The following is a 25,938-nucleotide window of genomic DNA, read 5'->3' on the forward strand; positions in this document are numbered from 1 at the left end:
AAAATAGACAGAAAGAGTAACAAACGAAGATGTTCTAAAACGGATAGGAGAGAAGAGAACGCTTCTACCCACCATCCTTCGTAGAAAAGCCAACTGGATTGGTCACATCTTGCGAAGAAAGTGTCTTTTTCATACCGCCACACAAGGAAAGAAGGAAGGAAAGCGAGGAATAGGAAGAAGAAGAACACAAGTGATCGATAATTTGAAAAATACAAGAAAATATTGGAAGTTAAAAGAGGAAGCTGAAAATCGAAAAACATGGAAAAAAAACATTTCCAGGCCAAAACCGAAAATTAAGAAAAAAGAAAAAAACATGAGCCCAGGACCTTCCAAAAGGCAGAATATCTAATAATAATAATAATAATAATAATAATAATAATAATAATAATAATAATAATAATAATAATAATAATAATAATAATAATAATAATAAAATGTACTGTATATCAAACGTGGTGAAGCAGAAACTGCAACATGTGCAGCATCTAGGAAGCCGAGAGTTTGCACTAGGAAGGGAAAAGCCAGTTTCAGCATGAATCAACTAACTTCAATGTAGAGCGTAGGCAAACAGACGACTTTCTCTGTTAATTCGCTTTTAATTAAAGACAAGGACAATGTTGTGACACGTCTATTACTTTACCTTTCTTATACGCTTGATGGGCGACATAAAAAGCATATAGGCTAAATGAATGGTTAAATCATTTCCTTCTGAAGGACACCATCTTGTATTGCTGTTCGACATTTTCTTTATTTAAAAACAGAGAAAGAAGCTTAGCATTTTCTGCGAAGAAACATTAAGGTGAGGGTAAGGAAGCAATCATTAATAGAGGGCAGCACCTTTCTCCTATTTTTCCATTGCATTGTTTCGAAAGTTATTCAGTCAATTGAAGGTAGTATAGAAACTGAATCACTATTCAAAGGATATTTGTGCACCCACTGTTCACTATTAAGAGGATTTAATTATTCATTATATATTGTTTAGATGTAAAGTCAACCCAACAATGAATGAAAAAGACAATTGAATAGCTGCTACAAAACTTCTTTCGATAGTATCATTAACATGAACAGAACAATTTTAGTACAGCTTTATGGACATGTGAAGAATATAGGATGAAAATAAATGTTTGAAAAACTAGTCATGGTGATTGGAACCAAGCAGTCCGTGCCAAATATAGAAGTTGAAGGGGGGAATAGAACAGGTAACCAGTTTTTGATACATGAACAGTACTATTAGTGATGATATGGACCCCCGACAGTATTTTGGATAAAGAAGGTTTTAATTTATTCTTTTTTTAATTCAAAAACATTGTTGTTTTGAGGCCCAGAGAGCACGATGTAACTTTTTTTCTTCTGGGGTCATCTCATAACATGGATATTACGTAAAAGCAAAGAAAAAAGATTGAAAGCTTTCGAAATAGTAAGAAACTGGGGCAGATCCAGGGGGCGACCGCTCCGATCCCCCCCCCCAGAAATGGAAACTTTCTTATTTTATATATATAAATAAAACCCATCCCAAAGTTTGGAGCCCTTAAAAGTAGCAGTATGACAACCCACCGCCCCCCCATCTCAGAAGTCGGTCCTGGATCCGCCCCTGGCTAGAAATGGTGGGGGAGAAAAGAACAATTTTAGATATTATTAAGAAGAGGAAGAGAAACTGGTTACGGCATTTGCTGAGAAGGAACTGCATCATGAGGGACGTGGTAGAGAATATGGTGGCAGGAAAGAGAGGGAGAGGACGAAGGATACTACAATCAATGGATCACATCAAAACAGAAAAATCGTACGTGAAGACGAAGGGGCTAGCGGAAGACCGTGGAGTATATAAGCTTCTCAGTTGCAGCAAGTGGCTTGCCAATAATGACAGAATACCTATACAGTGAAACCTCCCTTAACGGACACCTCTATAATACGGACAGATTTTTTTGTCCCGGCAAAAATATATGTTCTCTTGTGGAACAAAACCCTCCCTTTTACGGACATTCTCAGATACGGACGCGGACAGTCCTTTTTTTCCCCAAACGTTTCAATAACATCTTCATAACGGACAGGAATTTTTCTCGATTCTGTGATATATTACAGGAGACAAAAGTATTTTCACAAGTGTATCTATCATAAGTCTAGACCGGTGAACCATCAAACAGAACACCTTCAAGCTGAACTTCAAATTCTTTTATTCTGCCCTCAATAAATTGCTTTCTGGGGGAAATTCTAGAAAACCTTCAATAAGCTATAACACTCACGCAGGGTCAGTCGTATGACCAAGAATTCTATACGAAAGATCTTCCCTTCTCTAACAAATTTAGTCCTTTTTCCTCTGGACCTTGCATCTTTCCGACAATTTCATAGATAACAAAACAAACGTTGTTTGTTTTACAATAACATTTTCAACGAACAATGTTTCCTCTCTTACATTCTTAGTAAAGCAACTTTCTCGAAGATGATATTCTTTGCGATTGGGGCTGAGTCAACAAACATATGCACTCCCAATAACTTGCCTTTTCATCCATTCCGCCAGTACACAAACACACACACACACACAGATATGTTTTCCGCAACCGTACTGAGGATTCTCAGTGGACACTAGCTAATGAGTTTAGCCGGTTAGTTGGTTCCTAACGCATCTTTTGAGAAGGTCCTGAAAATTTGAAATAAATGAAAAAAATCTTTCCCTCCCGCTTTTCCTTCCCATGTAGGAAGAAAATGATCATACATGCATTATCTTTTGCAATATACGAATATATTAACACATCCCCCAGCATTAATACTATTTAACATAAATTAATTTCTCCTTCATCCCTTCCAGTAATTCAAATACGTTTTAAATAGTGTATTTTCATATTGAATTTTACGTATTTACGCTCATACATAATATATCTACTGTATATTAGTCCATACAATTACCGTTGCGAGAAATTAAATTACTGTAACCTCTTTGTAACGGACACCTCTCACAAGTAAACCTTACGTTTGGGTGAATCGAGTTGCTGACTGAGACACATATGAGAAAGTAGTACTAATTGTGGTCAGTATTTCAGTGAAGTTATAGGTGCGAAGCTCCAGGGGTTTAGGAGATATAGCTACCAGAACATCACATGGAAGTACAGAATAGTCTTCATACAGTTGGAGGTAAAAGCTCTGTAAGACCTCTTGTAACGACAAAAGGTGAATAAAAAATATATGGGTACATATTAGGACTAGGGGGAAGTCATATAGTAAGGGTATACCTGACGGCAGCCATCTTGAAAGCCGCCATTTTGAATTAAGGTTAAGTTTTTAAAATAGGAATAGGGTCATGTAATACATGATTTAAGGCGCAAATTTAATCAGAAGAACAATGGTGACGTTAATGTTGATTTACGCGCAATTGGTAAAAAGTTACAGGGAAATTAAATATTGTTGCAGCATATGTATATTAGTCCTTTACCCCACCTTGTAAATTTTGTGTTAATGATAATAATGAAATAAAAAGCAGGTGGATAAATATTAGGTCTATGGTAAGAGTTGCTTTGATGGCGGCCATCTTCAAATCCGATATTATGAATCAGACAAAAGTTTCAAACAAAACGCATAACATTGACACCTTATTAATAGCAAATTTTACCATAAATCCAACGGTATAAGAATTTTTGCTTTATCATTAACCAGCTTTTGTTATCGCGTAAACAAGTTGCTAATTTAAGGAAAAATGACCAAAGTGGAATTGAGTCATAATTGAACTTGGGTCTTTCTTCCAGAAAAATCCTCAATTAGTACAATCAATATGTAGTTCAGAAAAGAGTGCATCACTTGCACAAATGCTCTGCTCACAGTGAGCACACCTAACAAAGGCAATCGAGTTATACTTGACACATTTGTCGTTAACATTTCCGTCAAAGCAGTAGTCGTAAGGAGCGATCCATTTAATTTTGTGATGGTTAATGATAAAGCAAAAATGGTTATACCGTTGGAGTTATGGTAATAATTGCTATTAATAAGGTGTCAATGTTATGTGTTTTGTTAAAAACTTTTGTCTGGTTTAAAATGGCGGATTTGAAGATGGCCGCCATCAAAGCAACTCTTACCATAGACCTAATATTTATCTACCTGCTTTTTATTTAATTATTATCATTAACACAAAATTTACAAGGTGGGGTAAAGGACTAACACATATGCTGCAACAATATTTAATTTCCCTGTAACTTTTTACCAATTGCGCGTAAATCAACATTAACGTCACCATTGTTCTTCTGATTAAATTTGCGCCTTAAATCATGTATCACATGACCCTATTCCTATTTTAAAAACTTAACCTTAATTCAAAATGGAGGCTTTCAAGATGGCTGCCGTCAGGTATACCCTTACTATATGACTTCCCCCTAATCCTAATATGTACCCATATATTTTTTATTCACCTTTTGTCGTTACAAGAGGTCTTACAGAGCTTTTACCTCCAACTGTATGAAGACTATTCTCTACTTCCATGTGATGTTCTGGTAGCTATATCTCCTAAACCCCTGGAGCTTCGCACCTATAACTCCACTGAAATACTGACCAAATTTAGTACTACTTTCTCATATGTGTCTCAGTTAGCAACTCGATTCACCCAAACGTAAGGTTTACTTGTCAGTAACGGACAAAAATTCATGTCCCATTGGCGTCCGTTATTGAGAGGTTTCATTGTATTATTATGGGTATGATCGAAACACCATAGAACTGAACGACATGGACAAATATCCTCGCTGCTGTCTTTCTCACTAAACTCTCCAATCAATCAAGTCATAGATCTGAGAACAATGTGTTCTCAATATTTGTCTGGGCGGCGTAGCCAATATTTCTTTCTGTTCTCCTAAGATGACGGATAGGTTTATGAATTTTCTTCTAAAACTTTTCCCCAGTTTTTCGGATCGCTGTCCGCTTGTTTCTATCTTGTTCCTTTAAAAAAAAAAAAACAAAAAAAAAACAAAAAAAAAACCATAAAATAAAATAAAATCCCTTAGTGGAGTATCGATTCTTTCACTACGGTATCTTGATCTGGGAGCTCTTTCCTAGCTATATTGTTTGCGTACGCAACCTTGGAGTGGGAAACACGAGCTCCGTGTCCCATACAGCCTAGCACCTGAAAGGTGCGACAAACTCAAAACCAAAATACTATCTTGATCTGGCATATCTTTGGAAGAGGTTAATTCTTATTCTGAGGCCTATTGCCTGTGTGCAGGTTTATAATGTTGACGTGAATCTAGCTCAGGGTCGAGGAGCCCTAGGCCCCCAGTTTTTTGAGTGACAAAAATAACTGAAGCTATTACTTATATATTTTTGAAAGTTTATAGTAAACTCATACCTATCACAGTCTGGGTTCTGGTTGCCCCCTGCCCAGTTTTTACTTTTTAGATCCGCCTCTGACAATGCTATTATATTAAACATTTCTATAACCAATACATAGTGAACCTTGTGAGCCCATCACCTTCATCCTGCCGTCGACAGGAATATATATATTTTCGAAGATATCAATCGAATTTCATCAAGAAATTGCTCTATCTATAGTCAAAACGGTTACGCCCACCTAAAGTTAATCTGCTCTGAAGAATGCAACGACGCCTATGAAAAGTGGTACTTAAACACGCTAAGAGTCGCTTTTGTGAAGAAGGCTGCGAATACGCAATGAATTTGTGATGGGACTCCTACTATTTTATCATACCCGCACCAATTTATCAAAATTTTTCACAGTACGCTTGCAAATGAACTATAATATGGTTGGATTCCATCACCCCCTACAGTTTTGGGCTGGCTACGGGCCTGTATTTTGTGGAATCCATCTCATACCCTACGTAACAGGAACGTTGGAAAGTGATATTTGTTTTTTTTTTAAGTATAGAATGTGCCACATTTTTCTTTCATTTATAACTTGGAAGAGATAATAATTACTAATATGCCATGCTAAAGAGAAACTGATAGTGATATGTGTGTAGCTAGAAATTACATTCTCTGATTGAATGAGCAAGCATGCATTCATATGTGCAGCCATGCAAACGAGAAAAGAGTTTCAATGCTTCCACTTCTCGTATCTTATATCCGTCCAGTACACACACAAAACAAAAGCGATAATAACTAAATAATAAAAACACCAAGTACATACATTACATATGAGACGACATGTGTGCAAAAAAAATAAAAGCCTGTAAGATTGACGTGCGTTTATATTTCAAGGTCATGCGAATGAGAACACGGAAATCGAAAGAGCATGAAGACACAGAGTAACTTTATCTTCACTTTTTTTTTATTATTTCTTTCTAATTCAATGTTGCCGAGTACTAGATTTCAAAGTGACTCTTCAACTGGAGTAAAAATAACAAACGTGAAGTGGTACACGTTTCATGGATTCAGATTCTTTGACCATAGTAAAATGAAAGTATGCTTAGTTTTGAAAGGGAACGCAAGACATTGCACACTTTTTTTTTAAGTTACTATGTACATATGTATGTAATTAAAAAGTTCTTGGCCAATGATTGTAAGCTAATTAAAAGTACCAAACTTAAAACACATAAAGTGAAACTAGGTTTATTATTTGTAGTTTAGTGTGTCTTTGAGAGTGCTAAAGGTACAGGTATATATGAATCACAGACCTACAACTTTAAACTTAAATATTTGATTTAATGTCCCGTTGAGTTGATTTTTGAATTTAACGTCCCGTTCAGCAGCGAGGCTATATAAGACGTGGACCTACGGATTAACGTGGAATCCGAACTACATCAGCTCCCGCCGGAAATCGAAGCCGCGTCTCCCAAGCCAAGGTAATGCTTTATAGTCTTAAAGCAGAGGTCGGCGGATCTAGCCCGGAGCTGGAGTGGCCTAGACTCCCCTAGTTTTCTGAGTGACAAAAATAATTGAAGCTATTATTTATAAATTTTTGAAAGTTTATAGTAAACTCATGATGCACCTATCGTAGTGTGCGTTTTTGGTTCCCCCCAGTTATTTTACCTTCTAGATCCGCCACTGACGGGCAGTCCACTATGTCCGTATTCCCCTCCGAAACTTCGTAACTCGACTAACATTTGTACAATTTCTTAACAAAACTATATTTCTTAACAAATAACATTTGTATTTATTTTATAATAACTTACATAAGTTATTACAAAATAAATAAGTCATTACAAAATAAATACAAATATTACTTCAAAAACAGTAAACAAGGAACCTAGCCAACATGATAAGTCATGAATTACCGTTGATTTCGTTTTTCTAGTCGCTACCTTAACCTAGATTTTTGGGTAATTCAAATTCTGGTCACACTGTAATTTCTATGGATGGCAACACTGGAAATTCTTACGATTCGTATTTTTGGGTGTAGAATAACATTATCTATTATTGTGGTAAGTTATATTTCATTATCTCTGTTCACTTACGAAAAACGGTCAAAAGAAAAATCGTTAGCTTTTGAAAAATATTTAGTAGTCTGCCCCCTTAACAAGGAAATGATTGGTGTAGGCTCAAGATTTGATTTTACACCTCGTCTGTACTCTTCCTTTCTTTTAAAAAATAATCTAGTTCTTTCAATTTTTCTGAGGATATAGGTGGCAATAATTTACTTATCGTCTTTTGGGGGTGCAGAATAAAACAGGTTTAATACCACATAGACGTATTGGAGCCCCAGAAAAAGATGGACTCCTCCCAACAAAAAATTCTGGGTGCACGCCTATTCTGATGCATTGCTAATCCATCTACATACAAATGCCTCATTAACCTTCGTAATGAACACGGAAATTTAAACTGCAAATAAATTAACAAAAAATAAATACAACTTGACACTTTTATTTGTGTTAAATTTCGATTAACATTTTTAAAAAAAGTTTCGCACAAAGAATCTGCCCTACCTCCCGTAAAGCTTAATTAAAACTCTTTTCAATATGATATTCACATAGTCTACTGCCAGTATAAATGTCTATGGAACGGTCTATCCCTACCCTCTAAGACTTCAATATTCTAAGCTGTCTCCATCTTAAGTAATATTAGCTATATTCACAGTCTGCTGCTCTCGGTCGATTCTGTCTAAGCTCCTTCAAAGAGTAGATTATTCTTTTTACGTGCTAAAGGTTTTATAGCATCCATTCCTCTCTCGTTATTCTCTGCCTACTATGAAAGCTTATCATGATGCCTGAACCGTGAACAATACAAAAGTCATACCGATCTTTCTTTCTCTCTGACAGACGCTGATATTGTGTCCTTTCATAAACCTGGCATATGACACCTGCACGGAATAGCTGTTGTGCAAGTCCTTACAACAACACTCTTTTTCTCACACACGCATAGAAGCAAGAAATATACTGAGTTTCGTATGTTCTGAGACAGCACTTTAGTCCATATCAAAACACAATATTCATGTAAACAATTTAGTGTTTTGTGAGTTTAAATTGTATAATTAAAGAACATCATACAGCATTCTTTATTTGTGGTGGACAACACCGGGCCAGTGGATTTTCTCGGGGTACTCCCGTTTCCTCCCACATCCTCATTCCATCATCGTTCACTTCCCTTAATCATCGACTCCCTTAGCTTAAAGGATATAAGCGTGAGACGTTAAACTGAAAGATGTTCATTACCAATTGTTTACAAGTCTTCTATTACGAAGCTTAAAGAAGTTCTGTACTCCTTTAAAAAAACGGGTTTCCTCATTCTCCGAAAGACCTGTCCGGGCCAATTTTAGACCTAAAAAAGAGGACGTGTCTGGATAAAATAGGAAGTCTGGTAACCCGAAACAATGTTCCGGGGGGGAGGACACTGCTGGTACTATTCTATTTATTATTATATTATAGACGTATTATTTTGGCCTCCTCCGGGGGGCACTCTTAAAGCTCTGGGGGGCATTGCCCCCCTCAAAAAAATGTCTGGAAGAAACACTGCCCGAAACAATGGCAGAATACTTTTTATGGTATCAATCTCAATATTTTAAAAGAAAAAAAACTATGAAAATATTCTGCGTTACAACAGATAAATCTTTCCCAAACTTAATTTCTGCAGACGCCACTGATATTACGAACAGCAAAGCAAAGTACCGTATTACCAATCAACTGGTATATCAAGAAATCACGCAAAGATGATGATGAAAACAATGACTAGCATTTTCTTCTGAAATCAAATCAAGTTCGTTCATTCGTTCAACAAAAATGTGTAGGAAGAATCGTGCGTGAATCGAAAACTCGACAGTGTGTTTCACAATTGATAAAACTGAAGAAACCTCAGGAACAAAGTGGAACGCCAGACTGCATAACAAAACAAAATGACGAAAAAGAACTGTCCTCTCGTTTTAGATCTAAAAACCAATTTTGTATTTTAAAATGGAAAGAAAAGACAATCACCGTTCGCTGTTTCTGCTGAGTACCCATTTTAAAGGATTCAATCAGTACTAAATAATAATAATAATAATAATAATAATAATAATAATAATAATAATAATAATAATAATAATAATAATAATAATAATAATAATAATAATAATAAAAACATACATACAATGCATATAACACGGTTAAATTTTAAAATAAACAGAGCGAAATTTAGTGATGTGAGTCCAAATTATCTACATAGACGAAAGAGTTTGTGATAATGAAAAATTTCTCTAATAAAGTTCATTTAGTGTTTTTCTGTATCAGTTCTACAATAATAGAATTCTAACTGCAATTATAACACAGTCATCATTGAACGAATTCCTCATGGGACAGGCCGACCAGTCGGTGTTTTACGTTGGGGGAAGTGTCAGCACATGGCGAATTCCATGGCCATAAGTTTGCTACTACTTTATTCCACTAACTTCATTCCACAACATCGGTAAAGTGACCGGAATTTTAACTGGCAAAAACAGGACACATATGAATCCAGAGGAGAGGGGATCTCTGATTTCCATATTACATTTTGGGTATCATCATTATGTTTTCAAGTTACAAAATACATACACAAATAGGGATGGTAACGTATTCAAGAGTATTCAAAAGTTCCAAGCACTCAGGATCATTCAAAAGTTCCTGGACCAGTCAATACTTTATAATAATATTTTCGAAATAATGTAATCCATTTGCACACACGTTGGCTCAGTGGTAGAGCGATCACCTCTGGACAATGTGGGCTCTTGTTCGATCCCAGCCAAAGTGGAATTTGTGGTGAACAAACAACGTGTGTTTTGCGTTTCTCAGGGTTTTCCCCTTTTCTTCCTTTCCACTATTTCGTTCCTTACCAACGTCATCGTCTCCCTTATCTTTGGTGCGTAATCTTGGGAAGTTAAACTAGATACTTTATTACATTTCATTTAAAGTTGCATTTAAAAGAAAGTAGTTGTCGATTTTTTTTAAAAATTCATTTCATTTAAAGTTCCATTTAAAAGAAAACAGTCGTCGATTTTTTTTATTTCGTTTCATTTAAAGTTCCATTTAAAATAAAGCAGTCGACGATTTTTTTTATTTCATTTCGTATAAAGTTCCATTTAAAAGAAAATAATCGTCATTTTTATTTCATTTCATTCAAAGTTCCATTTAAAAGAAAATAATCATCCAAGTTATTTAATTTCATTTAAAGTTCCATTTATAAGAAAATAATCGTCGAAGTTCTATTTTTCATTTAAAGTTCCATTTAAAAGAAAACAGTCGACGTTTTTTTTTTTTTTAATCTTTATGTCCACCAAGCTAAAGTTCGTTACTTTGTTGTCATATTGGTTAAAACAAGCATGGGCAAGTTGGAGCAATAATAATAATAATATATTATATATGCAAGATATTGGCCTAGTATATCAGGGATGCCATCTGTGCTAAATTAGGCAGGATATCCCGAATTATAAGAAAATTTTCAATGTCCCGAATTACGCCTAATAGCCATTACATAGTGAGACGCTAAATCATCCAAAAACACTTCCGGAATATGAGACAGAAATTCTTATTGACGTGTTTTTTTTTTTTTTTTTTTTTTTTTTTTTTTTTTTTTTTTTTTTTAAAATTTCGACCCACAATGTGTATCGAAATATCTCTTGTTGTATCACTAAAATTATTCGTGTTGGCAGGAGATCGGCAATCCCGTTATTTATTTTATGTTATTTTAGTCAATGGTTCAGGACTTCTGATCAATTAACCCTATCAACAAGCTGATTCTACGGATATATATAATTCTAAATTAACTGGTCCATGTACAAATTTCGTTATGGAAATTGGCGATCTACACATGTTCGGTAAGTATGTCACGTTTTAATCTTACCAAAAGGTAAAATAAAAAATGAAATCTTTAAGTTTTACGTCCCATGATTATGCCGGCTAGATTAAAGAAGAAGGTGGTGATGAGAAATGGTGGAATGAAGAAAGTGGGACGAAACGGGAGAATTCCGAGAAAATCCACGCACGCGGTGTTTGTTGACCACAAAGTACACTTGGCGCGAGCTGGATTCGAACCCAGGACCCCATGCACCAGAGGTGAACGCTCTACCACTAAGCCATTGGGGGCCTCTTACCAAAAGATGTCAATCCTACAATATACTTACTGTACTGTCTGTCCCAAGAATCAGATAACGAACAACTTCCTTATAAGAAAATCCGGTGAAGAATTGTATGTGTTTCCTCCCCCCCCCACACACACACTATTAGTTATTGGCTTTTTTTAAAAAAAAGTCCATGATTTATTTTGCTTTTTCACTTTCACTGCTGGAGGCAGATAGGTTCATCATAATAACTTCCATTTTAACCTTGTAACTTACGTGCTTAAAACAAATAACTTATTGAAGTCAAATACAAAATAGTATAATTATATACAGAATAATCATCTAGAATTTCCTACCCTGTTAATTACCGTATTTCAGTAATTTAAACTTTATGATTGTTGTTATTACAGTGTTGTAATAACACGCTAGTTATGTTACACAATTACATTATCCTCCAAATTGTTAAAAGATGTATCATTACTGGATAAGGATATGTAATAGGCGTTTACCTTGGCCCGAATCGAACTAATGTCCTTTCGGCATTACTCGGCAAGATATTATGCATGTCCCCATCAGAAAAATAGATTAAGTAGGCGGTTAGAGCACTTAATTCGAAATTAAGATAGGCGAATGAACAATTAAATGAAAATGAATGAATGCCTATTTTGGATGTTGGATGATTGATTAAATGACGGGTTAAGAGGTTAACGTTCCTTCCAGTACTAAAGAGGGGAGGGCTATGTCATGCGTGTATCTCAGTCGCGTTGAAATGAAATGAAATGAAACCGTTCAGTTTTACGTCCCATAATTATGCCGGCTAGGCTAAAGAAGACGGTGATGATAAGAAATGCATGAAATGGTGGAATGAAGAAAGTGGGAGAAAACGGGAGAACCCCGCCGCCACAAAGTTCACTTGGCGCGAGCTGGGATCAAACCAAGGACCCCATGCACCAGAAGTGAACGCTCTACTACTGAGCCACCGTTGCCCTTAGTGGCGTTGTTTGAGGCTTCAAGTATAGGTGCAATTTCCCACTTCCCCTGAATTTGGGGTCTTCCCTTCTCCCCAGACAGGATCTGAAGTGAACTTGCTGGTGTACCTTAATGTTAACGCAGAATCAAACCATAGTTGTCACTAGGAACCAAAAGTGCTATGGTACGCGCAACCAATATTGTCACAATAGAGCTATATCTAGTTTAGTTCAAGTTATATGACTCTAATTGGAATTATAAGTACTAATCAATCATAATGATATTATTAGGGTGATGAATTGAGAATAAATGTATGCACACCGCCAACACATACTATTATCATTTGTAACTACTGGGATTCGAATTCATGACTTGTATATTGAAGACCGTCACTTCTAACTTTTCATATTGAAACATGCTCTATCAGTAAGTCCCTCGTTCTCCAGAAATGTCGTCGGTCTACTTCATAGGATCTCTTTTGGAAACCCTCCGACTTCATGCTCCCTCCTTGCGCTAGTGTTATCATCCGTGTCTTTGGTCCATGTTAACCACAGATTCAATCTGAGGTGATGATGATACATTTAAAATACTAATTTCTCGTTCCATTTAAATATGTGATTTGGAGTATCATGTTCAACACGAATACGAATAAATATCCTGAATAACGGTGCTTGAGGTCCTGAGTTTGAACCTCTGTAGTGGTAACTGCCTCGGATACAAAGTTTAGTAATGAATTTGATTTGATTTTAAACAATACATCCTGTTTCACATAGGCTTGTACTCAAGGCTAAACGTGAATCTGAAAAGGTAGAGGGACGATAGGTAGCGGCATGATGTCACGCCGTCCCCCTGCCTATCTTTGCCCATTGTAAATTTTTAGGAACCAGGGGGACGCCGTACATATTTTTTCGAAGTGGGGGGATGGCGTCTTCCCGCATTTCCCCTCACTTTTACCCCTGCCTGTACTGAAAACAAACATTGAGCTCCAACCAATCAATGAGTTAAAAATAAACTTAAATTAACGTTTTAACGAAACAAAATTTATAAATTTTTCTTCGTCCTGCGCACGGAGCTCAGGCTCACAAGAAAGGGAAGTTATGCCAAGTTGTTTGGTCCTACTGTCAGATTTATTAAGGACATCAAATACTTCACAATTGTTTGCGCGTAATCCAAAATACCTTAAACTTTCTGGTCTTCTTTGAAAAACTGTATATTATAAAATATATAGCAGTTCGAAAATGGAACGAATTTGAAAATTTTCTTTTAACGTCCCACTTTTATGCCTTTTAGACTAAATAAAACGAATGGTTAATAAAAGTGAGTGACTATAAAATAATTAGTGGAATAGGAATGTCGGAGAAAACAGTAAAACCCTGCTAAACCCCTAAAATACACGATGTCCGCCACAAACTTACATGTCCTGGGGTCGAACCAAGAATTCCTCGCGCCAGTTCTATCACTGCGCCACCGTGTCCCCTTATAGCAGTTCGATTTGCTGTGAGGGCACAAAGACTGAATTACGAAAAGGGAAGGTAAACAACAACCACTGGTTTCTTTTTAATGTGACAGCATCTTTTAAGAGGCCATATCACGACGAAATAAAAATACCGCTAATTTTACAGTAATTATCTGATATCTTCAAATAGAAAAAAGATAATTGAAATGTGAAACAAGAGCGCCCTAGACAATATTATTTTGCATAAGGTACCATTATCATGAGTCACCTAGTAGCTTTCCGTTTCTAACCATTTAAAAACGCGAAAATAAATGCCGATTTTCTGAATGGCTGGAAACCGAAAGCAGATAAGTAAGTCGTGATAAGGGTATCTCATGTAAAATCATATTGTCTAGCGAGCTCTTGTTCCACTTTTCGATTATATTTTTATCTATTTGAAGATATCACATAATTACTGTAAAATTAGCAGTATTTTAATTTCGCCGTGATATGGCCTCTTAAGGTCATTAGACTAGAAGTGGTTGAATGAATGTCTGATCTTTTAAACAAATATGGACAGTTTCCAAATATCTTTTGGGTTATGGATATTATTACGATGAAAATATAGCATGTGTTTTGACTTGCAACCCAGATGCCCTGTAGGCATGTAGTGTTATCTTCCATAGCCACTTATTTGCAAACGAACACAGTCAACGAACGGGGTGGAGAAGGCAGGGAGACGAGCAGGAAACGCACAGCCTCATGATGAAAATTTTGTTGTTGATAAGAGCTTTTAATAGTCAATCAAGCAGGAGAGCGGAATTCTCGGTTGAATGCTCGCACAAGGCAGATGTGTCCAGCCAGTGTCCTCTTCTCCAGGTTATGTTTATATGTATATATATATAAAAAAAAAAAGTTTTAAAAAAACGCTTGCTTCTTCCTGGCTTTTCCCCTTTACTGCTCTCCCCCCTTCACCCGCTGGCCATTCTTAACACCTTCATTGACACGCTCCACTTAGCTACCATTTACACTGTATTCTGTATAAACAAGGGCCGAAAAGGAAACTTCGAACTCCCTGATAAAATTAGCTCCTACTGCATACAAAATACTATTACCCCAGCAGATGTAAAATCAGTTATTAAAACACGGAAGTTAATTTTCTTGTTTAATCTAAGCGTTACAAATAGTATTGATATGTTCACTACAGAACGTATGTAACGTTTCCAAGGTATTGACTGTTCCTCCAAATGCTATTCCAGGATGGCCAATCCTTAGTACACTACATGACATTTTTTAAGCGCGGTCTTTAATGTGCTATTCCAGAACGTATCCTCTTCCGCCTACGCTTCTCATTGTACGCGTGCCACGCTTTATTACCGATATGCGTGCTTACGGTTGGCCACTACTAAACACCCTAATTTTAACGCAGTAATAAAATGATATCTGTAAATTTAACGTCATACAAGTAGGCCAGTTAGGCTAAAGGAGATGGGTGATTTGGGCAAGTGAATGATTATGGAAAAAATGGTGCAATGAGAATGCGGGAGGAAACGAGAGTAGCCCGAGAAAATCCACGAACACGATGTTGTCCACCACACGCGTAATAAAGAAAGACAGTGAGTCACAAAGTGCGACCACGAAAATTAACTACCATCGTAAAGGCTAGTAGCCACATGGTGTTAAATGGTTTTGTAGACCTTTATGAGAAGTTCAATTCGTGAACTCGGCTCCTAGATTCGACCGGCTTCAAGCTCAATGGTTCCCAATAACGCTATCGCGCGCGAGCACAAGCCAGTAGGTGTCTCATTACAGGCAGCAAGCCGGAGTCAATTAAAGTAAATGGGCATGAGACAGAACTAGAGTGAGTCAGAGTTTGAGCGAGTTGTAGGTCTGGGTTAGAGTGGGGTTATCATAGAGTGCAAGTCTCCCTAAGACTAGGCAACCTGAGTCCGCGCGAGCTCGAGTTAAGAGTCTTCATCCCGGCGAAATTAAAATACCGCTAATTTTACAGTAATTATGTGATATCATCAAATAGATTAAATATAATTGAAATGTGGAACAAGAGCGCCCTAGACAATATTATTTTGCGTGAGGTAACGTTATCACAAGTCACCTAGTAGCTTTCCGTTTTCAGCCGTCTAGAAACGCGAAAATAAATGCCAATTTTCTAAATGGCTCGAAATCGAAAGCAGATAAGTGAGTTGTGATAAGGGTATCTCATGTAAAATAATATTGTCTAGGACGCTCTTGTTCCACATTTCGATTATATTTTATCTATTTGAAGATATCACATAATTACTGTAAAATTAGCGGTATTTTAATTTTGCCGGGATGAGGCCTCTTAACCCGATTACAAAATAGGCATAATGGAATTTTGTCCTCGAAGCTAATAGTCTCGGATGGGGAAAGGGTACTGGAAGAGCCGTGGCTGTATATTACCTTGTAAGTAGTTTGATTTATCAAAACAAACTCCTCCGGGAGACACAAAATCACAACAACTTCTTGATAGAACACCATTAATTTTGGCCCAACTTCATTGATGGTGGTGAGCCATCTAGTTGATCCCAGAATATGAACAATTTAGAAGTCAGTTCCCCATATATTCCCATTGGGACCACTTATGGATATATGGGGGGCGCGGTGGCTCAGTGGTAGAGCGTTCACCTCCGGTGCTTGGGGTCCCTGGTTCGATCCCAGGTCGCGCCATGTGGACTTTGTGGTGGACAAACACCGTGCTCGTGGGTTTTCTCGGGGTTCTCCCGTTTCCTCCCACCTTCTTCATTCCACCATTTCACTCATCTCTCATTATCACCGTCTCCTTTAACCTAACCGGCATAACCGTGGGACGTTAAACTTAAAGATTTCATTTTTCATTTTTTACTTATGGATATCATCCTTACTTGATACATCATCTACAGTGATGTTCGTTTTAGTATACTGCTCAGGATGCAAAATACTAATCAGCCATTGGAATGCAAAGATGAAATTGGAACTAAAAGGCTTTCTACAAGATAAATCTAAAGACTTAAAATATTCATTCATCTTCCTAAAGTTTTTGAATAGGGAAGTGGACGGCGAGGGGAAATTGAAAAATTCAAACATCGGTTTTTACGTTGTGTACAGTGACAAACCAAACCCATTCCCGAGGTTGGCTATGATACTGTTACTTGTTTTAATATAAACTTTACTTCTGAAAAGTTTCTCTATTGACCAACAGAAAGCGAAGGAGGTCATCCACTTCAAAACCGGAAAGACACAAAAATAAGCTTGTCTTCTTACTAAGAACTACATCCCACCAGTATAAACGGTTATGGCTGGCCAGATGGCACACGTTCAGGAGGGTGATGTGAAGTCAATTCGTCAGGCCCCAAAAGTATTCTTTCTGACTTTTTAGAATGGAGTTAGCTACCTTTTTTAATTCAATAATCCTCTTTTCAATATTGCCTTACGATGACGGATATCTAGAATTTAAATGGGGAATTTAGAAGGTAAAAACGGGGAAGGGAGCAACCAGAATATACTATGATAGATTAGGTATAGCATGAGTTTACTACAAACTTTCCAAAATATATAAATAATAGCTTAAGTTATTTTTGTCAATCAAAAAATTGGTGGGATCAGGCCCCAGGCTAGATCCGCCACTGTGGGCATATGATCTAAATTGTTGTGTCCCCATCAGGAATTAGATGCTCTAACCAATCAGCTACGTGACTTACCTAAAGACCATAGTTATCCATTTTAACGACAGTCAGTAGTAGGGATAGCTCTATGGTTTAATGGCCCCTGCCTTAGGACCCATGGTGCCTGGCCCAGGGTCAATGACCTAGGACCATCCCTCCATACTTGCCCATATAATCATGTAAGGTATAATAAGACTCATTAAAGAAAATAAATAAGGTCAATAACCAACCTCGTGACAGTACTAATATTTGACAATTTTTTACCAATGAAAGGGAACGAGATGGACCATGGGTCCTGAGGCAGGTTCAATTAAGCCATAGAGGTATCCCTACTACTGTGTCACTAAAAATCGTGTTGAAAGGTGAGGTTGAAGTGTGTTGAGGATGAGGACTGACCCAGCACATTTTTGATACCTCTGACAAAAACAGGTAAGCTATTTCTGCCATTTTGAAGCTGGTACCGTGTGTCTTCCTCTTGTACATGTTTCCACCGTTATCCTATCACGTTCGGTCAGATGAAGAAGTGTGACCTTCTAGAAAGCAAGAAAAGCCCACGAAAAGATCAACAGCGTGGGAGTCTCTGGGAATCACTTTTTACCTTGCGAACATTGCTATATATTTTTTTCTTTCTTCTGAAAAAAAATGCATCCACCTGTGCTCTGCGTTGTATTGTTTGCTCTGGATTATCGAACAAAGAATGTGCAGTTATTTTCTCCAGTTGATGCTAATCAATCATCTCGTTTAGAAATCTCTTTTAACAAGCCATTCTCACAGATTATCACTTTGTGAAAAGATGCTTCCTTGTTAACTCCGGCCACTTTTGCTTTCGGTTCGGGTTCGCCGACAATTAGTACTTCACACATGTAACGGCATATGTAGAGCACTTGAGGCTTTTATACTGCTGCGCATGTGTAAGTGATGCTGAATTAACAGTAACAAGAAAAAATGTAGATATGGAGCGAGTTGACATCTGTAGTACCATATTCCGGATGTTCTGAGTTTTAAACCCGATTTGTCGGTTTTCTTCTGTTTAGATCATCAGTAAATGGACGAATGATGTTAATAATTTCATGACTGCTGTCTCGTCTCGTATTTGTCACGAAAGTTCTGTGTAGTTTAGGTTTGTCTCATGGGCAACACCTCCTGATCCTACTGCCCTTGCACGATACTTGCCAACTCAGCAGCAGTCGCTTTTCCGCCTATTTTGAGGCTTTATCTCCGGATTTGATAGGCCCAATTTGAGAGTCAATATCCACCCTTACTAGTCTCACAGTATAACAGTGACTTTATGACAAGCAGGTTTCAAAGCGGTATGTTGGAAATAAGGAAGGCTGACGGGAGGAGGCAAAGCAAAGTTAGTACCCTAACTATATATAAAAGAAAAGGAACTCACTGACATTAAGTAACAGGCACTTCAGGCTAACATGGAAAATTGAAATTTGGCATGACTGTAGCTTTTCGGGACTAACCCACAGGAAAATTGTCAAAAGTAAATATTTTTAATCTTTAAAGGGTCTAAAGAGAGAATGAAAAATCCCCATGCTATTTAAATTGGGCGTTATTATAGACCTATAATCTCATGTTTTAGGTACTTGGAATTGGAATAAAAACTTGAATTCGTTACGCTTGTACGTTTTCTATAGGATTATTTAACAAAATCACTAAAAATAAAAATTTCCAACTTTAGAGAAGTTTCATGGAGAACTGAGAAATCTTTCCCATGTTGTTTACGAGTATATGGGACATCTTCTACACCCCCAAAATGTTTAGGTACTTTGTCGGGATACAATGATGAAATTTGGCATAATAGTATCCTTCCGGGAGTAACCCACAGGAGAATTGCAAAAATTGAATATTTTTAGTTTTTAGGTGGGGGGGGAGGATCTCAAGGAGAAATGAAAGCTCTCCATGTTATTGAAATGGGCGTTTTCTTGGAATAAATTTTATTATTATTATTATTATTATTATTATTATTACTATTATTATTATTATTATTATTATTATTATTATTATTATTATTATTATTATTATTATTATTATTATTATTATTATTATTATTATTATTTTCAAGATATGTTATTTTTCGTGGCTTTCAGAGTCTGTTTTAGCTCATTCAAGGTATCATGTTTCCTTGCACACATTTTATCTGTTCGTGTTGTATCTTAAAAAAAAAAATGAGAAGCAAGATGCAGATTGAAAATTGAGAAGCAAGGTGCAGATTGAAACAGAGTACTAAAGATAATAATGACTTTGAGCAATACTTTATGTCCCTGGCCCAATCAAACGAATGTTCGTTCAATGTCAAAGTTGTTACAATCGTGAACTTAATTCAACCCATGTTTTTATGTATTCGTTTTTTTTTTTTTTTTTTTTTTTTTTAATTGCCATACCCAGTAGTTGGAAGAGAATAATTATATATCTAATGCTGTGAAAAAAATCAAACTATAATATTCCCTTCCTCTCTGTGCAGAAATCCACGACATTTAAACGTCCCGATAAATATTTTCGAGACGCCGCCGGGACGTAGATCTCGATTCCGTGACGGTCCTGGACTTTCCGGGACGAATGGCAATCCTAGACCGGGTAGAATCGACTTCTGCTTTACCCGAGGAGAACTGTTTAGAATCTTCTGAGGTATTATCATTTTCTTCTGTAGCACTATCATTATCCGTTTTTGTGATATTCATTCGAACAGATATACACTTTCACTTACCAAATTCATCACACACTATGTTCTGAAGTTCCACTAATATTTCGTCACTGCACGAAGATTTCATGACATGGTATCAAAGACACACTTTTACCAATATAATCAGAAAATACAACAATAATTCGATGTTTTATTATTTTTAATTTTATTTATTTATTTTTCGTGGACACTAATTTTAGTATATCTCTATTTGATGCAAAATATATTATGCAATCTGGTGTCATAATCAAAACTGCACAAATGATTTGTTTTAGGTTACTCCAAAAGATCTGATTGCAGTACTTTGTATTGTTATCTGTAATATAATAGGCAATTTTGATAAGAAGTTCTGGAAACGTACTGTGCTCAGCTAAAAAGAATGGTCACGTTGAAAAACGAATTTTACTCCGGTTATGTACAGTACATTGCCATATGCTTTAATTCCAAATGCTGGCATAGCCCATGAGTGAAGGATAGGGTTGCTTTCAAGATAAAAGTTAACCCTGTCTTGTGTCGAAAATAAATTGTAAAAGTGATAGAGCTATTTCATTTCGTATTTCGTTACGAGAATTCTGCCTCGTCTCGCGGGATTGTTGTTGTACTATTATTATATTATTGACTTTCTCCTTATTCTTTATAATATAAATTGGGTAAGAGTGCACTTTATGCAGAACATTCATAGGAACTGATACAATGAATAGCAATATGAACAATTACACTCTATTAATTTTAACAAAATGGGTCCAAACTTCCTAACCCTAAACTAACTCGACACTATCCTACTTATTCCTACCTTGCGTCATGTCAACAATGTGACAAAATCACTTGTTCTCCATAAAGTGCACTTTTGCCACAAATTGTCCTATAGTGTCTGTTTACTGTTCTGAAAATTGAGAAACTGTGATTAAAATTTTATTTTCTCATCGGTCAAAATGACTCATAGTCGGCTTTGTAGATATCTATAACTTAAAATTTCTATTTCACTTTCATTTTATATATATAGCAGAAGTTAACTACACTACATTCTATCAAGTCCCGAAACTAGACAAGAATTACATAAGAGTCTTTGTAATTCGACGATCAAATTAGTATAGGTAAAATAATAATAATAATAATAATAATAATAATAATAATAATAATAATAATAATAATAATAATAATAATAATAATAATAATAATAATAATAATAATTTTAAAAAAGTATGGTATAGGTGCTGAAAAAGGGACGTAGAAGTCTCATTAACCAATTAATACTTTCGCAGATTTGGGTTCGACTCCCGGTAGAAGCTCACATGCTTCAGATATGACGTTATGTTGTGGGATCACGTCTCATATAGCCTCGTTTATCAACGGGACGCTAACCTTAAATCAAACCAAATTAAAATATTAATGCTAGAAAATTATGCAAAGAAATTATAATGTAGTTTCTGCATTAGTAATTGGGGAACTGTCATTTACTCTAATAGAAATTCCAAATAACGTTATTCCATTCACTCCTGTCTGAAAGCTAATCCATGGTCAAACGCACCAAAAGCATATAAGGCACTAGAAAGCAAACGAGAATAGAGTTTACACTTACGAACGTGAGGATGCCCCCTGGTTCAATCAATGCCGCGCAGACCCGTATCCAAGGGTGTCTAGGGGGCCGAGCCGCCCTACATTTTTACAAGCCTCCCATAAAATTTTCAAAGTAGGCTTACAAATGAACTATAATATGGTGTGAACTATATGGTTGGATCGGCCCCCCTAACTTCTACAGCCCCCCCCCTTATAATTTTGGGCTGGCTACCGGCCTGATGCCGCGTTCACAAAAGCTCTCCATTGACATCCGTCCTTAGCCTAATAATAAACGTAGCTGAGACGTCGACAACACACACCCATATAATTTATGAATTAAACGATTCTAGTTTTATTTTTGTTTTCTTGAGAACTCTGTCCCTTCGTGAGGTCTCACCTCAATCTAATGCCTTCTTATCAGAACCAGTGAGATTCAGGGCCAAAGTACTTTGACATTTGTGTTTAGTGATCAAAAGTGAAGTGAATTAGTAACTGACATGAGGTTAATCGTAAACGAAGTTGCACGGAAGAAACAGGGCTCCGATCTCAAGAATTTTCCTACAATCTTCTAAAGGAGTACGTTGAGCTAGTGGTAGAGCTTTCTTCTCTGGTACGAGAAAGTCCCTTTTGTTCGCAGGCAATGTAAAATTTGAGTGTACAACATTGTGTCCGTAAGCTTTTCTCGGGGCTATCTCTTCTGCTTTTCCTCATGTCAGTGCAACCTTTCGATTGGCTTCACGGCGTTTTCCACCCTCTTCTATCCTGAACGAGAGTTTTCATTTCCATCTTCTTTTTCTTTCCTACATCTTGTATTATTTGGTAAATCATGACCTTCCTCTCTGTATTTTTCCTTCTGCCATTCCCTCCATAGCTAATAGGATGATACCTCTATATCTCACAATGGATCTAATCATTCTATCTCTTGCGCCAAGTGGGCTTTGAGGTGGACAAACACCGTGTTCGTGGATTTCCTCGGGATTCTACCTTTTCCTCCAACTTTATTCATTCCACCATTGCATTATTTCTCATCACCATCCTCTCCTTTAGCCTAGCCGGCCCATTTTTTCATTCTATTTCTTATTTTCGAAATATTCTTATTTATTTTCTTTTACTATCAGTGGTGCCCATTTGCCCCAAGTTCTTGGGCATCCCCCCACTCCGATAAAAGTAGCAGTACAGACAGAAGAAGTTGGTTGTGACCAAATCTAGATAACTTGTTTTGTAGTTTAAATTTTATTAAATTTCGGAAGTTTTCCCGCTCTATCATTAGGGTGTAAACTAAAGTTCGATTGTGTTATTTTCAATGAAAAATTGTCCCCGCAAAATGTATCATAGGCGCAATCTGTGACCTAAAATCCGCTTGTAGACAACCCTGCCTTCCATTTCCAATATTCATAGCACCATATTTTGAAGGGTTACTTTGTGCGTTTTTCCTCTTCTCCTGGAGTCCATGTTTCACATTCATACAACGTCAACCATCCATATGCCTTCATCAGCCTTTTTGATCAGTTGATGTTTCTGGTTAAAAACCTTTCCTTCTTTTTTCTTCGAATGTAATTTAGCTAATTTGGATTTACATATTTGATTTGCCCCTATTATCACTTTTAGTTTTGCTCTCTGAATAAAAGAATTCCTGCCTACTTCCACCAGGTAATTTATTTTGACCCTCGTTTTTCTTGTTATTTCGTTTCTTGTGCTTCTCGTAATTTTCGTTTCCTCACACATTTTCATTCCACCAATATTTCACTTGCATTAATCATCCATTTTAATTAAGCCTATCCTAAAGGTCTAATTTTCCTATTTTTGATTTTCATCAAATCTTGTACTAAGTCATTTTATCATTTTGTCACGTTATTTAGGGTTAGTTTTATGATGTTCTGGTACATTCCTGCACCGGCGCACATCTGTCTTCAACATTGGGGGAGGGGAGACCGTATCCACCTTTTTAAAGCGATGTTTAAAATATTTATGAAGATGAAAAACAATGGTGTGGAGGATCAAGGAGGCAGAGTTGTCTTCAACATTGGGAGGCGGGCAGATTTTAGGCATATTCTAGGGGACATCAATTTCATCTCACTTTCCTTTATGGCAGTCGGCCACAAATCATCATATTTACCTTCAATAAAATCATTTAAAATCAAATTACTGTTGGACAGTCCTCCCAGTTCCAAGATTGAGGGGGACATGCTCCCTCATCCCTCGGGATTTGTGCCAGTGCGTTCCTGATTATATAATATTCCATCACCACTTATATGCATCTAATATCCTGTTTTAACCTATACGACATAATTAACCGACTTCAATAAACATTTGTTCTTCCAAAATGAGGTATATTATATGTTAAATTAAAGTGAAGTCATTTGTATGTAATTTCAGCAGCCTAACTGAAAATTAAAAAAAATAAATAAATAAATAAATAAATAAATAAAGAACTATTACAAATATGTTTAATAGTACTCACCTTATACTGAGGATGATGTTTTGCGTCCAAATTTATGGGAAATCCATTATATATCTCCTCCAAATGCTTGTGGTTTGTAAGTATAACAATAATAAACACATCCACAACTTTTTAACACCAGTTAAACACGCATCCAAAAACACTGCGCACGGCGATAACAAACCTTTCTATTTATCTTTCTATTTTATGTTTACTAACACTAATTTTTTACCCCACAGAGTAGCAGAGTGGTTGTTCACATTTTCTATGTTACGGATTTCACAAATGAAGGAATTTTAAAAAGAAAAACATTAAATATTATCCAGGAGATGCACCTGTTCTGCTGTTGCGCGGAAATTTCAGCCACTGTTGTTATCTGTTGAGACACTCTCTACGAACTCCCGCCACTTCTCACGTCGAGCGGCAACTGAAAGCCCGCATACCTACAGTCAGTTGTCACACGCCGCGGCAAACGCTGAAGAGAGAGTGCGCCAGCATCGATCTTCAACACAATCCAAGATTGCCAGCTGCAAGTGTATGCCTCTAAAGCCTATTACTTTCTTCACAGTTCTATTCAAAGATACTTGGCCAGCGACTTCCTTTTTTAAAAAAATATGATTCTTACAACTGCTCGTAGACAATTTTATGGTTTGGTTTACAAACTGTGAAACAAGATTAGTATTTTTTTTTTTTAAATTCCATTTTACAAATAACATTCACAGTGGCGGCTCTTAAAGGAAGTCATGTCGGTAAAACTTAACCTAAAATAAGCAAGATTACCTTATCTTTACCTCTTTTATATACATTTCTGAAGCCGTATGAAGCTTGAGTTTTCCTAGTATGTAGTAATAAAATTTATTTATTTAATTATTTTACCGTTGTGATTTCCCTCCAGAGTCGCCATGGGACTTTCAAAAACAAGCACATTTTCTCTGTTTACTGCCATTATTTGGTAGGTTACTTTCCCCTTCTAACCTTTGATCTTTACGAAAAACAAATATCTTATCTCTATTTTTTCGTTAAATGATGTCATAGGCTCAAACCGTACTCGAAGTTAGGCGATCACCCAGAAATTTTTGTTTAATTAGCATTACTACAAGTCCCTACGTCTATATATTGAATGGATATTATTCTGCACCCGAAAAGAAGATAAGTAATTGTAAAATACTTTTTACCTATATTTTCAGAAATAAAATAGTTGATTGTTTTTATGAGAGAAAGAGTACAGATGAAGTGTACAAGGGCGCCTATCCTGGGGGGCCGCTCCCCCCAAAGCTCATGTGCCCCCCTGTATTTTTATAAATATGTATTTTTATATCTATTTTTACTTGTTATATGTATTGTTATATGTATTGTTTTATGAATGCCTCCCCCCAAAGTTACAGAGAAATCGGCGCCCTTGGAAGTGTAATATCAAATTTTCATGCTTCAGCAATTATTTTCCTGTTTAACAACTATAGTTTTATCGGGAAATGTACCAACGTAAGAAGGGCAGTGGCGTATTTAGGGGGGGCCTTCCGGGCTTAAGCCCCCCCCCCCGAAATCTTACTATAGTAAAGTATATGAAATATCTTCCAGAATTTTCACATTTTGAGGCAAGGCCCCCCCCCGAAAGTTAGCAAAACCCTCCCCGAAATAAAATCGTAAATACGCCACTGAAGAGGGGGTATCTAAAAGTTTTAATTATCACCATGAAAAAAAATATTACAATACTCAGTGTAATTGGTCATAGTTCGTTCTTCT

The 25,938-nt window shown here is 36.6% G+C and overlaps 1 protein-coding gene and 1 non-coding gene across 3 annotated transcripts in view; one reads left to right on the forward strand and one right to left on the reverse strand.

Moving 5' to 3' along the window:
• ko (Stork-head domain-containing protein knockout) overlaps positions 1 to 24,640 on the reverse strand; it is a 540,883-nt gene extending 516,243 nt beyond the window's left edge. For both annotated transcript variants that reach the window (XM_081760382.1, XM_081760381.1), the window contains exon 1: positions 24,217 to 24,640. The gene's annotated coding sequence lies outside the window, so the exon portion shown is untranslated. The remainder of the gene's footprint in view (positions 1 to 24,216) is intronic.
• Positions 16,464 to 16,535, forward strand: TRNAR-CCG (transfer RNA arginine (anticodon CCG)). Its single transcript has one exon. It is a non-coding gene; the product is annotated as a tRNA-Arg (tRNA).
• Positions 24,641 to 25,938: the final 1,298 nt, after the last annotated feature.

This window comes from Thermobia domestica, chromosome 5, assembly GCF_964235325.1.
Source record: "Thermobia domestica chromosome 5, izTheDome1.hap1.1, whole genome shotgun sequence".
NCBI lineage: Eukaryota > Metazoa > Arthropoda > Insecta > Zygentoma > Lepismatidae > Thermobia > Thermobia domestica.